General features: G+C 49.8%; 1 long non-coding RNA gene across 1 annotated transcript; it reads left to right on the top strand.

Moving 5' to 3' along the window:
* LOC110406977 lies at positions 11,540-13,149 on the top strand. Its single transcript, XR_002443670.1, has 3 exons — positions 11,540-11,595; positions 11,961-11,991; positions 12,496-13,149. It is a non-coding gene; the product is annotated as an uncharacterized LOC110406977 (long non-coding RNA).

Raw genomic sequence — 13,621 nt, 5'->3', positions numbered from 1 at the left:
AGCTCATGGCCTCTCCAGATCCGTTCTTTGTCATGGCAAACAACACTGGTCGTTATGACCCAAATAAACTCCAATCCACTTGATCTATCAGGGAAACGTGTGGCACTGACCTGCCATAAATCCCTGGGGCGGCGGCAGAGCCTGGCTCTGCCCCCCCTCACCCCCAGCCAGCCGCCTACCTGCCGCTCTCCCCGGGTAAGCAGGTAATCATGAGCTGCCACAGAAAGGTGACCCATTAACGTGATGGATTTGGTGTGAAAAACAAATGGACTGAGACCTGCGGATTGCTGTCCTTACTGCACCTTGGCCTTTTGTTCTGTCATATCAATATCCGCGTGGGGCCTCATTACACGCCGCCCGGCACCGCGAGGGGAGTGCAGGGTCAGCGTGCCTGGGGCCGTGTGCCAGAGAGGTGCCCTGGTGTCCTGCCCTCCTGCTTCCCCTTCACTGCATGGAGAGAACCCACCCGGGGAGCACCATCCAGCCATGGAGCCAAGTCCCGTGCTAGGCACTCGGCAAAGAGGAGAAGTTAAGAAGAGGAAAATATTTTACACCATATGCCCATCTGGTAACACCAACAACCGAGTGGCACGTAAGCCATACGTTTAAGAGCTGCTGAGCAGACTTGTGGTCCCTCCTGGTGCAGCTCAGCCCCCGGCTTCCCTGCAGAGCCCAGCCGGCAGAAAGAGGCACAGAGACGCCTGGCACCGCGCTGGGAGCAGCACAGAGAGCAGCGCTGACCTTGAGGCTGCCTGGGACTGACCCTGAGGCAGCGGAATTCTCCATTCTGTTCACAGGCACTGTCATCTCTCACCTTGCAGAGAGCACTCTCCTTGCCCATTTATCATCACAAATGTTTCTATTTAGGCTTATTTGTTTGTACAGTTAAGCCCCGTTACATTTACACCAAGAAGAAGGACAAATTGTGATTTTATCCAATGTTAGATCGTATCACTCCTTGCTACAACACTCACAGCATTAATAAGGATAAAAGGAGACTTTGGAGAAATCCAATAATACAGCACATGTGATAACGGCCCAGTGGAAGGGCTCTGGGGAGGGAGTGCAATTTCACAATGGAGACCGCTGCGTGTCCCTTTGTGCACACCTTGCTTTGTCTGCCAGAAATGCGTTTCTGAGATGGGTAAACACAACTAAAACAATCCCAGCAACGAGATCCTGCTCATTAACGCCCTTTAGTTTCCTCCTTTTAATTTCCTGAAGAATACCTTCTTTTCAGGTGATGTGCTGGGTGCCTGCAACATTGCCAGCTCTTCCCACTGCCACTGACCAGGTATGGAAATGCCCTTTCTTAATAAAGCTAAAAGTGATGGCAGAAACATGCCAGAGCCACGGCAAGGCTGGAAAGCAGAGCAGGACAAAGAGCAGGACTCAGGAGTGGGCTGGGGTGTGAATGTGCGCAAGCACATGAAGGGCTGGAGAGCAGCTCCCAAATGAGGCCCCAGTGAGAGGCTCCTCCTGGAGACCATTCAGAGAAGGAACATCTTTGCCAGCATCTCTGTGCCCCTCGCTGCCCACCAGAGCTGCTCCTGGCCCTGGACAGCCCACTGCCCTATTGCTCCCTGTGCCAACACAGAGCTCACATGGGCATTTTTCCTCGTTAGATGCAGTCATCGGTAGATTTGTCTCATTTAGCCAAAATACATATGCAGTGACCACGGCCCCGAAGATCAGCAGTGGATGTTTGCTGATCCTCCATGCCAAGCCTTGCGGTCGCTGCATGGGCTGCTGAAGGGCTGCTCTTGGCTCGAGGGCCGCTCTCCTCACTGCCAGCACACTTGCTAAGATCACAGCTGCTGCTTTGGAGCAGCTCTGGCCGCTTCCAGGAGCAGGAGGTGCCGCCAGCCCCTGGCACAGCGTGGGCCAACAGCGCTGCCGGGACTGCATCCGGAGCTGCTCTGTGCTCACCTGGCTCCCCATGGCACGGCGAGGCGGCCAGGGGCAGTGGGTGCAGGCAGGCAGGGGTCCTCGCACCTCCCCTCAGTGCACGTGTATCTTCATCATGATCTGCGAAAGATTTCCTTTGCATCTGCCAAGGAACTACTTTCACAAATAAGTATGTAAATCCTCTGTAAATGTATGCTAATTACTTATTTTAATTACAATGTAAATAAGTAATTACTGAATAATTTTAAAGTATTTACATGGGGGTTGTGTGATTTAAAAGCTAACTTGTTGGAAGTATAAAAACTATAAATTTTACAGCAATTATGCCACGATATATACACTGCAGCCAAATACAATTTCCTTGTGCTTCGTAAGAGATAAATAAATACGTAATTCCCCAGTAATTACTGCATAATAACAAAACTATTCCGTGTTTATTTTTTCCCGTTAAGTGAAAAATGCCCTTGCACCAAAACAAATTCAGGCTGAGATTTTTCAGAGAGATGAATGAATGTTCATCAGACAAACGCTCATTCATCTGATCCCGAGGAAGTTCTTAATGAGAAAAAAAAAAAAGAGAGGTTTCCAAAACAGGTTTCTACAGAGGGGATCAGCACGGGAAGAGGAGAGAAGCACGGGAGAAGGAGAGGGGAACCCAGGGAGCCCCTGGATGCTGCTGGGCTGTGCCACGCTCAGGGCTGGGGCTGCAGGGCGCTCCCCACGCCCCATGTGCTGCTGCTTCCTGCCAACGGCGACACGGGAGCAGAGCTCGGCAGGAAGCTGGCAATCAGAAGGTGAGCATATAAACAGTTAAATTATATTTCCTGTGGGGTATTTTTTATTAATTTCATTGCTATAATATGTTAAACACCAGCACTGTGAAAATTAGTGTTAATGAACATTAAATGTGTTGGACAATTTAAATGGTGTGTATATATCACCTCTCTTATTATTGGGATTGGCCCAGTGGTAATATCCTTTTATCGATCCTGTGCTTTTCTCCTTGTCTCTGTCCCTGTGGAAGTGGTCATGAAGGACACAGTAAGCACACGGCTATCACAGACATAATCTTTTAGCACTTTAATAACACGGTGAGCAGCCATCACCCACCAGCCCTTAATAACTGTCTCCGTCAGCTCTTTAGAATTTGCAGATTGCGGAGTCCTTCTAAATCTTCCTGAAAAGGCCATGCACATAACGAGCCCACCTGGGCCGTGCCCGCCCCGCTCAGGGCTGCTCACCGCCCCCGCCAGCGCTGCGCGTCGAGGCAGGAGGGGCCGAATCCATATATAGATTTTGTGCTCCAGCTTGCGGTGCGCCGCTTTATGCCCATGCGTGCAGCTTGCCTCTAAGATCTGCTGTTAATTAGGTTTGTACTGTAGCACAGATTTACCAGAACAGGTGTGGGTGGGAGGTGAGCTACCATGGGCTCATTAAGGCCGAAGACAAATTTCTCTGTGTCGTGCGTGCACATGTGCAGTGCTGCTCCGTCGCTGCTCTGCCGGCTGCACTGCTGCAGAGGCGATGCCGGAGCTGATGTGTGGCAGCCCACACCCAGCTCTCTGCTCCCCTTCCACCCAGCAGCTGCATGCAGTGCCGGCATTGCCTCCGCACAGCTGCACGTGCCGCTGTCACGGCAGCGGGTCGGGAGAACTTTGCAGTTCTGAATTGCAACGCGGTCATACCTACATGTTCACATCACCTTATTTTGCAGAAGCAGCAGTAAAAAAGGAGCCTCGCTCCATCGCCAGCAGTCCATAGCTGGCCAGGACTGTCCTGCAGCCAGCCGGCAGCTCGTGCACGCGGTGTAAGCCTGGCGCTGGAGGCAGAGCTATGAACTGGCTTTTCCTGCTGCTCAGCAGAATAACGCAGGCGCTTCATGGCACAAATTAAGCTCTTCTGCACAGTATCACCATACAGTGATGTGCTAATATTATCCCCATTGGGGAGCCAAGATATTTTTGTGCCTCTGCACTTATCTTACCTCCAAGTTTTGCTATTAACTAGATTTGTGCAGTTGTACGGCATTAAAAAGAACAGGTTAAGGGCAAAATTGATATGCATTCAGGAGCTCTGAGTAATGCTTTTCTTCCCCCAGAACGCTTCGCATTTCTGTAGCATTGCGCACGCCCAACCGTGGGCCCCATGGCCTGCATTCCTGGTGGGACTGCTTCTCTGTTCCAAGGGATTTGAAAATTACTGATAAATTGGCTGTGAGATCTGGGGGCTGTGAGCGTGCCTCCATCCTCCAAAATCTCTCCACAGTTGGAATTAATTTTATCGCAAAATTCACTCGAGTATGGCAGAGCTTCAAAGCAGTGCACTTTCACTCCATTTTGGCGGATTTTCAAAGAATTTGTAAAATGCCCCTTCTGGGGAAGGGCAAGACCATCTCAGGACGTGGGTCTGGAGCGTGACGGAGCGAACTGTTTGGAGTGACCGGTTCAAAACTGCTGGTGGAGCTGCGTGGCTTTGCTCCAGCCCCGCTTTCAGCCGCAGCTCTGCACAGGTTGCACGCACGGCTCCGGCACAGCCCAGAGCTCGGGAGCCGCGTGCCGGCCTGGCCAGCAGAGCTGCGGCTGCTGCTCCTGCACCGCCGCTTTGGAAAGAGTGCGGTAAATTCAATTTGTTTTATTGTTTGAGATTCATATTCAGCATCACAGAGTAAATTTAATACACAGCGGTTACACTTTAAAGTGTTTTAGTTAATAAAATGCATAAAAATAAATAGGAAAATCAATGCTTTTGTTAATATTCTGTCATTTTTATACATTTTAAAATTCATAGCAGCTCTAAAAGCACATCACAAGTGAACTGGGCTCTGGTTTGGTAAACAGCTGAGGATGCTGAGCAGACAAACAATGTGAAAAGTGAGGCTGGGAAGCCCGAGCTGCAGGTCCAGACCCTGGGGCCGTCCCGGGAGGTGCAGAGTGGAGGTGCCCACCTGCGACCCATGTGCCTGGGACAGCACTCAGATGCGTAGTATGGCATCAGGGCTCTCTCTTGGGCAGAAATGGAATATCTGGTGGCATTAGCCTTCTTCTGAGTTTGCAATTTGACATTTCCTCTGTCATCACAGGGAAAAATACTCTGCCAGAATGGCATGTGGACAAATAAAAGTGAGTAAATCAGAAATTTTCAAAAGTGGTTTGAGGAAGTCTACCCCAAACACCATAAGATTCCCCCTCTAGAAAAATATCTGCGTGAATGTTGGCAATTAGAGGGGTAAATATCCTCTTGCAGTATGCAAACAAAAGGATTCACGATGAGACAGAAAGCTGGAGGAGGAAATCCCATTTTCTTTGTGACTTTTTAAACCACACACTGTTAACAGCCACATGGAAAACCTTTCTCATTAACACCTAGGGCTCAGGGGGAATGTTGTCGACGAACGCCTTATTGCATATAACCCCAAACCCTTTAGGACCTTGAGACGCTCAGACGAACTGGAGTAATGACCTGGAAATAGTCCTCTGGGCCCGCTGCAATAATGATGTGGCTGGCTGTATTTTTTTTAATATGAGGAAAGAGATTAAAGAAAATAACAGCCCTGCTTGACTCGTTCATTATTACCGAGGTGAAGTGACCACTAAGAAATGATGACAGAAACCTTGCTCACCAGTCACTGGGACCCGAGTGGGGCTGCAGAGGGCTCAGCCGCAGCCTGCCTGAAGGCAGCATAATAAATCCAGACATTATCTGATATGGATGTATCATAATGAAAAATAAATTTGCAAAACAGTCTGATATGAGTTAATCCATAAAGTATTTTATTACTTCATTTTCTTACATCGAATCCATCGTGCATTTTTCTGGCAGCGCATTTTTAATTACTTTTAATTTAAATATACGCATCCCGTGCTCAGATTGGTGTTGACATTGGTTCATTTTTTTTCAGAACAAAGGTGCTAGCCGCCCCTCCCCACCCCGGCGCAGCTCTGCTGCGGCCCAGCGGGGCCGTGTGTGGGCACAGGGCCCTTCCCCTCGCCGCCATCCCACCGCACACCCAGAGCTGTGCCCCACGCTGCAGCTCTGCCGCGGGGCAGGGCTGAGGGACGGCGGCTTCCCTCGGCGCATTCATTACCACTGATGCAAAAATGACCATTAAGGAATCATGACAGAGACCCTGCTCATTTGTGGCTGGGACAAAGCACAGCTGCCCGGGGCTGCCTAATGAAATCTGAAACCATCACATTTATTTGTCATATGGGTGTAACACATTTGCTGAGCACTCTAATAAATGTAATAATCCAAATATTCCTCCAGTTCTTTTAGAAGAAATACATTTATTGCCCGTGAAGCCTCCTAATAACGTTTCTTAATCGCCTCCTGCCTGTCGCTCTCCCTCGCCGTGTGGAGGACAGATGCCAGCAGGAGCTGAAGGCCAAAATCTGCCAGAGCCGAGGGGCTGAGCCATGGTGGGGGTGCAGGAGCCCCACTGCTCCCATGGGCGCTGAGCCCCCTGCAGCCCCTGGGAGGGCCCAGGGCAGTGACTGAGGCCTCACCACAGGCGGTTCCTTGTTCCCATGGGCAGGGGCTGCAGGTCTCAGCCACACCAGCATCACCAGCTGCGGGTGGGGAACTGGGAGCAAAGACAGAAAGCGGCTGCCTGGGAGAACTCCTGGAGCAGTTGATGCAAATGAATCTATGGCTTTATCCACATAGTGAAAGATGTCCTCAGCTTTTCCATTTCTTGCAGGTCCATGAGTGGTAGTGTTGATGCAGTACCATGCCATGCCATACTGAGCTGTGCTGCTCTGTGCCGCAACCTGCCGTGCCGTGCCATCTCATTCCATGCCATGCAGTCCCATGCCATCCCACGCCACGCCATGCCACACCATCCTGTCTCTCAGTGCACACTGAAGGTTGTGCCAAGTGCCGGCTCTTGCCGGCAGGGCTGCACCAGCCTTCCCATTCCCTCTTGGCTGATTAGCCGTGACCCGGTGCAGGGAGCAGGCACCACTTCCGGCCCAGGCCCCTGTAAACAATTAAGTCGTGCTTCACGCCAGCTGTTTGCTTGCAGTTGCAGCGCTGTGCTCAGGAACCCTCCTGAGGGCCCTGTGAGAGGCCATTGGGTTGCGACCAGCCTCTGCCTGCTGTGCTGGAGGGACAACGGGCTGCAGCCACCTCTGTGTGCCGCTGGCATTTCCTTAGGGCTCTGCTGCACCAGGGCTGCACAGCGCCGGCTCCAGGCTGGTGGGGAGCTGGGGATGCTGCCAGGGGCGCGGAACAAAAGTTTGTTGACTATGAACCCAGATGGGGATGCCAAGGCAGCAAGTGAGCAGCAGACATTCCTAACCCAAAGCTGCTGCGCACAGGGTGGCTGCTGGCACGCCGTGCTGTTTCTGCAGTGTGCACAGCCCGGAGTGCTGCGCTTCCTGAGGGAAATGCCACAAGTTTCCAGGACCAAACCCCAACCCGCTCCCACAAAGATGCATTTACACATCGAGGGCTGATTATCTGCAGCACATGCCACAGCAAACACCTCGCTCCATCCCTCAGCATAACAGAGGCATTGTTGATTGGTCTTCCCATTCCTGCTTTGCCTGGGGCGGGAGGCAGCACGTGTGTTAGCACAGTGTGAGCATTTCACACACTGCCACCCCAAACAGAACTTTGATATGCTAAGCAAATATTGGACTTTATTGGTTTAATTTAATTAAAATTTATTAACCTTTTATTAAACACAAACCCTCATTAAAATTCTCATTCCTGTCTCCTACATCAGCACAGTCATATTCTCATTTCCAACCTTATTAAATATCAGCCAAAGAGAGCCTATTTCTGGAGTGCTGATTGTTGATAAACTGCAATATTAAGCCAGGCATATCCCAGAGACTTTGGAAAGAAGGTGAAATGAAATCCAAACATGACCCAGCACAGCTGTTTGGAAAGGATGGTGTCCCCCAGCCCTCTCCCCTCCCGATGGCCCAGTTTCCCAGACTTCCAGCACAACGATGAGGTCTTGTCCTACAGCACAGGGGAGGAAGCACAGCGGTACATAAGGAACACACTGGGCTGGTTCCAATCTGTCATCTCCTCCTCGATCGCCTGAGAGCTGCTCACGAGCTGCTGAGACACATTTCAGATACCTCCATCCGACCCCAGCAGAATGACCCCCACCGGAAAAGGTCGTTTTGGTGATACCTTCTGGGCTGTGTCTATCACTTGCGGCGTTGTCCCGCTCGTGTTAGTAAGTCTAAAAGTCACTGCTTGCATGTGCCAAGCTTACCAAATCATTACCTGCTCTATGTTAAGTGTTTAATTGCATAAAATGACATCATGTTTATCTCCTCAGCATTAGCATCTAGTCAGCAGTGTCAAAGCAGTAAACACGCGTGATATCATCAGTCATTGTGTGGACTTAAAATCAATTGCTCTCGCTGCACCCTCTTGTACAGAGAAGAGCACAATACATTAATGAACTTGAGCAAGAACCTAAGTGACAAGATGAAACGGCATAAATAATATCACTTAAAATGTGTTATCTATAACAATGAAGTGTCTCAAATAATAGAATTATGGATTCCAAAGAGAAAAGCAAGTTATTGAAATTCACACCATGGGAGCATCGGTGTGTGCTCATCAACAAAACCACCTATAAATTAATTTGATTTAATGCTGGATGTAGGTTGTATAAGACACCAACATCACTAATCAGCTCTATTTTATAAATATATCCCATTATATTATCTATTTGTCTGCATAACTTGACTAAGCAAGAATTTAAGATGCGGGTCAAAAATTTCTTTCACCTTGTTTTATGATAATTTCACTTAGGCCCATGTAAACAGTTCTCGTGGCAACTCATTAGTCCCATTATTTCAGAATTTTCTTCAATGAACCATTTTTTAGCTATCAAAACATTTAGTTCCAGCTGGCTTCAGTGATGCAGACTTCAGACCAACCGAATTTATGAGTTTAACAAGATTACATAGGCAAATAGCCATTCCTTACAGAGTTCATATTTCTAAATAAACTGTCAAGGTACAGCCCAGAATGAAGTCTATTAGAAGAGGACATGTGGAGTCCATTGACTTTAACCGTATTGATTATGGATAATTATTTGGCCTCTACTGTCTTCTCACATTTTTACAAATTTTCTGCAGGAATGCTTAAACTTTATTGTTTACTTCTCAGATCGAGGGAAAAGGACAAGGGCACAAATCCTTTCATCTCCCCTTAACCATCAGGAGATCATCCCGCGCCCCGTGGCGGTACGGAAGTTGAGGCTATCTTGGAGTGAGAGCATTCATAGCTGGAGGTGGATTATTTGCAAAATCAAAGCCAAACCGGATGACATTCTGTCAGGATAAGCAAACCATTCAACCACAAGGCTATGAGTACTGACCAGAAAGAAAAGGAATATCTTGCACCTACCGCATCAGGCACTTCAAGTTCTGTAACTGTAAAGACAGAGACATTCAGCAGCCAGACGGAAGCTCTTTGCTGCAGCCACTGCACGGTGTCTTCCCTCGGCCCTTCCCATGAGCAGCAAGCTTCCCTCTCTCTGTCTTCTGCCCTTGCCCCTTGTGCTGAAAGGTCGGGTGCTGTGGCAATGTGTGCATGACACGTTCTGCTGCTCGGTGTTCAGGCTGCACACGGTGCCAGGAGAGCAGTGGGGTCATCCTGTGTCCACCAGCGGGTCGCTGAACCAGCCCCAGCCACCAGCCTGACCCCCGACCTGCAGGCAGCGTCCCCACATCCCGAGGATGCCACAGCCTGCAGGTGCCCCCGCCATGTCCTGCAGTGCCCAAGCAGCTGGGGGCACCGTGCACTGTGCACCTTGCACCCACATGTGGCACTTCCCTCTGACCCTGCTGCCATATGCCCTGGCTGGCAGTGGTTCGCTTTGTTCTGAGGTCTCACACCCTCTCTGGACCAGGAGGGGCTTCATTTTGGCTGTACGCAGGTAGCTCTGGCCAGGCCGATGCCTCTGTGCCCAGTGCCCGGCATCCAACATCCAGCACCCAGCACCCAGCACCCAGCTCCCAGCTCCCAGCTCCCAGCTCCCAGCCCCGCTCTCCGTCAGCCAGCCGCTCTCCTCCAAGCGCCCGCTTCTCTCTCGCCATTGGGGGTCACTGTTCCAACAAAAGCTGCGCTGCCGTTTCTCCCTCTGATTATTAAAAACAATATTTCTGCTACAGCTGTTTCCTGATTTGGTTGATATGTTAAGCTAGAATGAAAGGGTTTGTTGGGAATTTTTTTCTCATTTACAGCAACTTCCTTAACTTCACTTTGAATTTCCTCTAAACTCTGATGAAATACAGTTCATCTGCCACCAAAACCTGAACAAAAATGATGTGAAAAAGAACCCACGAAAGGCTTGTTATGAGATCTCGCTTTCCCTGCACAGGCAGCCCTGATCAGGGACTGTAGGCAAGGAAATAATTTCTTTTAAATGAGTGTCTGGTTCCCTTTATATTTTTCCTTTCGCTTCAGATTACAAGGGAAAAAACCCAAGGTGTCAATCAGCCTTAAAACAGTTGAGTTGATCTTATTTCTTCTACATACTGTGTTCAGGGCAAACATTCCCTGAATAGAAAAAGCATAGAAAACTCATAATAGCCAAACCGGTGCTTTTAAAGCCCAAATTTAACATGGTTCCTCAGGGACTTTTTCCCAGCATGGTGGAAAACAAATACATGTGATTTAGTGTGTTATAGAGGTTAAAATCTGCACCTATTCTTCCCTACACCTTGGCACGAGAAGAACGAGCGTACTGGGGATGGAAGGGGTGCTCCAAAGCGGCAGCGCGGGGCTGGAGGAGCGCTCGGGCACCGCAGTGTGATCCGCTTCACCGCTGACACGGATTTGGTGAGAGAACGGGCGGGCTGCAGCATCTTTGTTTTGAACCGCATGGGTGGCAGAAAGGAAACTCTTTGTCTTTTCTCCGCATTTCATTTCCAGCCTAGGTGCTCCCTGGCTGGTGGTGAGCCTCGGTGCAGGGGCTCAGCTCCATGTGCTCGGACACGCGGAGCTGCAGGGCTGGGCGTCAGGGTGCCATGCCCCGCAGACTGGATTCTCGTTTCTAACATCTCAGCTTTCCTCGCACTAGGAGGTGCACAGCCTCCCTGCAGCACTGCATGCATGGACCAGGAGGGGCCTCAGCCCCAGGGGAGCAGAGCTGGGGGGCAGGGAGGCACAGCCCCGTGGTTCTGGCAGTGACCGGCGCAGGGCAGCAGTGACCTCTCTGACCCTTGATGGCCCAGGAGAAGTGCACATTGCTTCCTTAACGGAGCTTGCCTGTAGCAGGGTGCAGGAAGAACAATAAGAAACCACAGCAAGCGAGTGCTCAGGCACCTAATGATGTGAACACACCTATAGGGAGGTGAGAATGCACCTAGGCGCTCAGCTACATGAGCAGTAGTGTCCCGCACTGTGCCCATCCTGGTGTCCTTCACCATCTTCCCCCAGTGTACAGGCAGCCCTGCAGGCTGATTCGCTGTCCTGGCTGCCGCCATGCCAGATTCAGAGGCCCTCTCCACCACATTCTCCTGCTCACAGTGTCACCCCGGCCCTGCACAGGTGTCTCTGGTGAGTGCCCCCACCTGCAGCCAGCTCCTGAGGAGGGTTGGGGCAGCTGTTAAAGCCCCTCCACCTGGCCCTGGTGTGGTTAGAGGGGAAGGAATGGAGCTTGGTGTTTGATTTCCTGAACTGGACTCTGTATAAGGATGGCTCTGTCAGGTATGGCTGAGTCCCAGATATGTTGTCTGTCTGTTTCTGGTGGTGTTTCTTAGCAGATTCCTTGAGAGAGGGCAAAAGAAGCAGAAAAAGAGTATAAAGTGATTAAAACTGTATGTCTGACTGTAGCTCCTAGGTTCTTATCTGTAATTAGGGAATAATGTGAGCAAAGGGGGTGCTGTGTAGCTTTCTATTTTTTAATCTGCTCACTTTCATTTCCCATGTATTAATTTTTCCTTTTTATCTCTTCAGTACTTTCTTCTGCCTATGTCATCTGTCCCTTCATTAGCCCGCAGAGCTTGTCCTCTGCTCAGTTAGGGAACTTCCTTCTTATTTCACCCTCTATTATCTCTGCTATCTCCCTCCAGGTGATCTCTCATGTCACGGTGAATTGCAGAGGTACAATGGCTGTTGTGAGCTGCTCCTCCTGTCCTCTGTGCTTATTACCGGATCCAGCTGAGCTCTGGGGTGCCCCGCTGCAGTGCTCTGTGCATCTAGACAGCAGCAGTGGGGTCTGAGCCTGCACCCAGCTCACATGCAGCACCCAGCAGGGCTCTGCTCTGAGCTGGTAGGGAGGTGTTTGGAGGGGGAGCTGTAGATTGGTTTGTTGAGGGCAGTGGTGTTGGAATCTCTTGTGGCCTCCTTGACCTCCCGCAAGGTGTGAGTGAGCCGCAGGACTTGGCAGCACTCGTGTCTGCAGCAGTCAGTGCGTTCCCTTCTGGGTTTGGCCCTTTCTTACAGAGCAGCTGAATGTGGCAGGGAGAGAGAGAGGTTAAAGTGGCCATTAACCACTGCACAGGACCTGAAAGTTATAGTGAGTGGGATAAAAAGAGCAGTAGCTGCCTGATACTGGGAACTATAGCATTTACCCAGGGCAATAAATTGTTTCCTTTCCCTCATCAGTTCAGTTGCAGGATCTGCACAACGAGCTGCCAAGCAGTCTCTCCTCATTTGTGGCACTCTAGGCTGTGAAAGGGAAGCAGGGGAGCTCTGTGAGCAGCCAGATCATGTTGTAGAGCTGAACTGAGCAATGCAGGTGGGAGAGGAGCCCGGAGTTCCCGCAGCTGGGGTCAGTAGAAGCGGCACTGCTGCTGAGACAGCAGTTCTTGGGATCCGGAACATGGAGGAATTCACAGAACCTCTCTCTGCTGATGGGAACATGCCTGTTATGGTTCCAAGCAACGACACTTCCATAGGTGCCTTTCTGGGCTGAGGGATCAGCATGCAAATCACTTCGCTGGAAGAGCTGAGGGATGGGTTTTATTCACAGAAACATCAGCTTAATTCTTCAGCTGTGTTCAGAGCTGTGCCTCGTGCTACAGCAAGGCGTGGCAAGAGCACTTCAAACAAGCTGTATGCCTTCCTCTCTGGTTCTGCTTTGATTCCTTTTATTTTATCTTTAATTTGATTTTAAATACTGTAAGATGACAGAGGAAAGGGTCTCCTTGAGCAGCGTGCTGAATGCTAACTCTCCCATTCCAGATAGACAGCTTGGGAGCTTAAACCAGCACGGCTCGCTTGTTGCAGCAGGTCTAGCAGTTGTTCTTGAAGCTGCAGCATTTAGAAGCGTTTAAATTCTTAGAAAACATTAGTGTATATCTTTGTAGTATAAATTGGGACCTAAATCCTTCAAAGCTGGAGAGATGGAGGGACTCGAGTCAGATTGACCTGTTGGTGTGCTAACCCCGGGCAGTGTCTGCTACGAGGGTTTTCTTCATGCATCTCAGACTGATGCTTGTTTAGCCAATTAATCATTAGCTGCAAAAAAAAAAAAAAAAGATTTTTTGTTAATATTTTTTTGATCAATAGATTTCCTACAAGATTCTTTCTGCTCGCTAATTGGAGGGCAGCTCCTTGAAACAAATCCTGCCTGTGATTCCACCTTAAATTCATCAGTAGATATTAAATAGGTCATTGGTGTAATAAGGGCCAAACTCGCTTCTCATAGATCACAGTGGCCAGTGCTCCTAGGGTCTAATTATCCCATATTTGGTCAATAAGCCATTAACATACAGCCATGGATGTTAAT

Source organism: Numida meleagris, chromosome 16 (genome assembly GCF_002078875.1).
Source record: "Numida meleagris isolate 19003 breed g44 Domestic line chromosome 16, NumMel1.0, whole genome shotgun sequence".
NCBI classification, from domain to species: domain Eukaryota; kingdom Metazoa; phylum Chordata; class Aves; order Galliformes; family Numididae; genus Numida; species Numida meleagris.
This window is presented reverse-complemented; position numbering and strand designations above follow the sequence as displayed.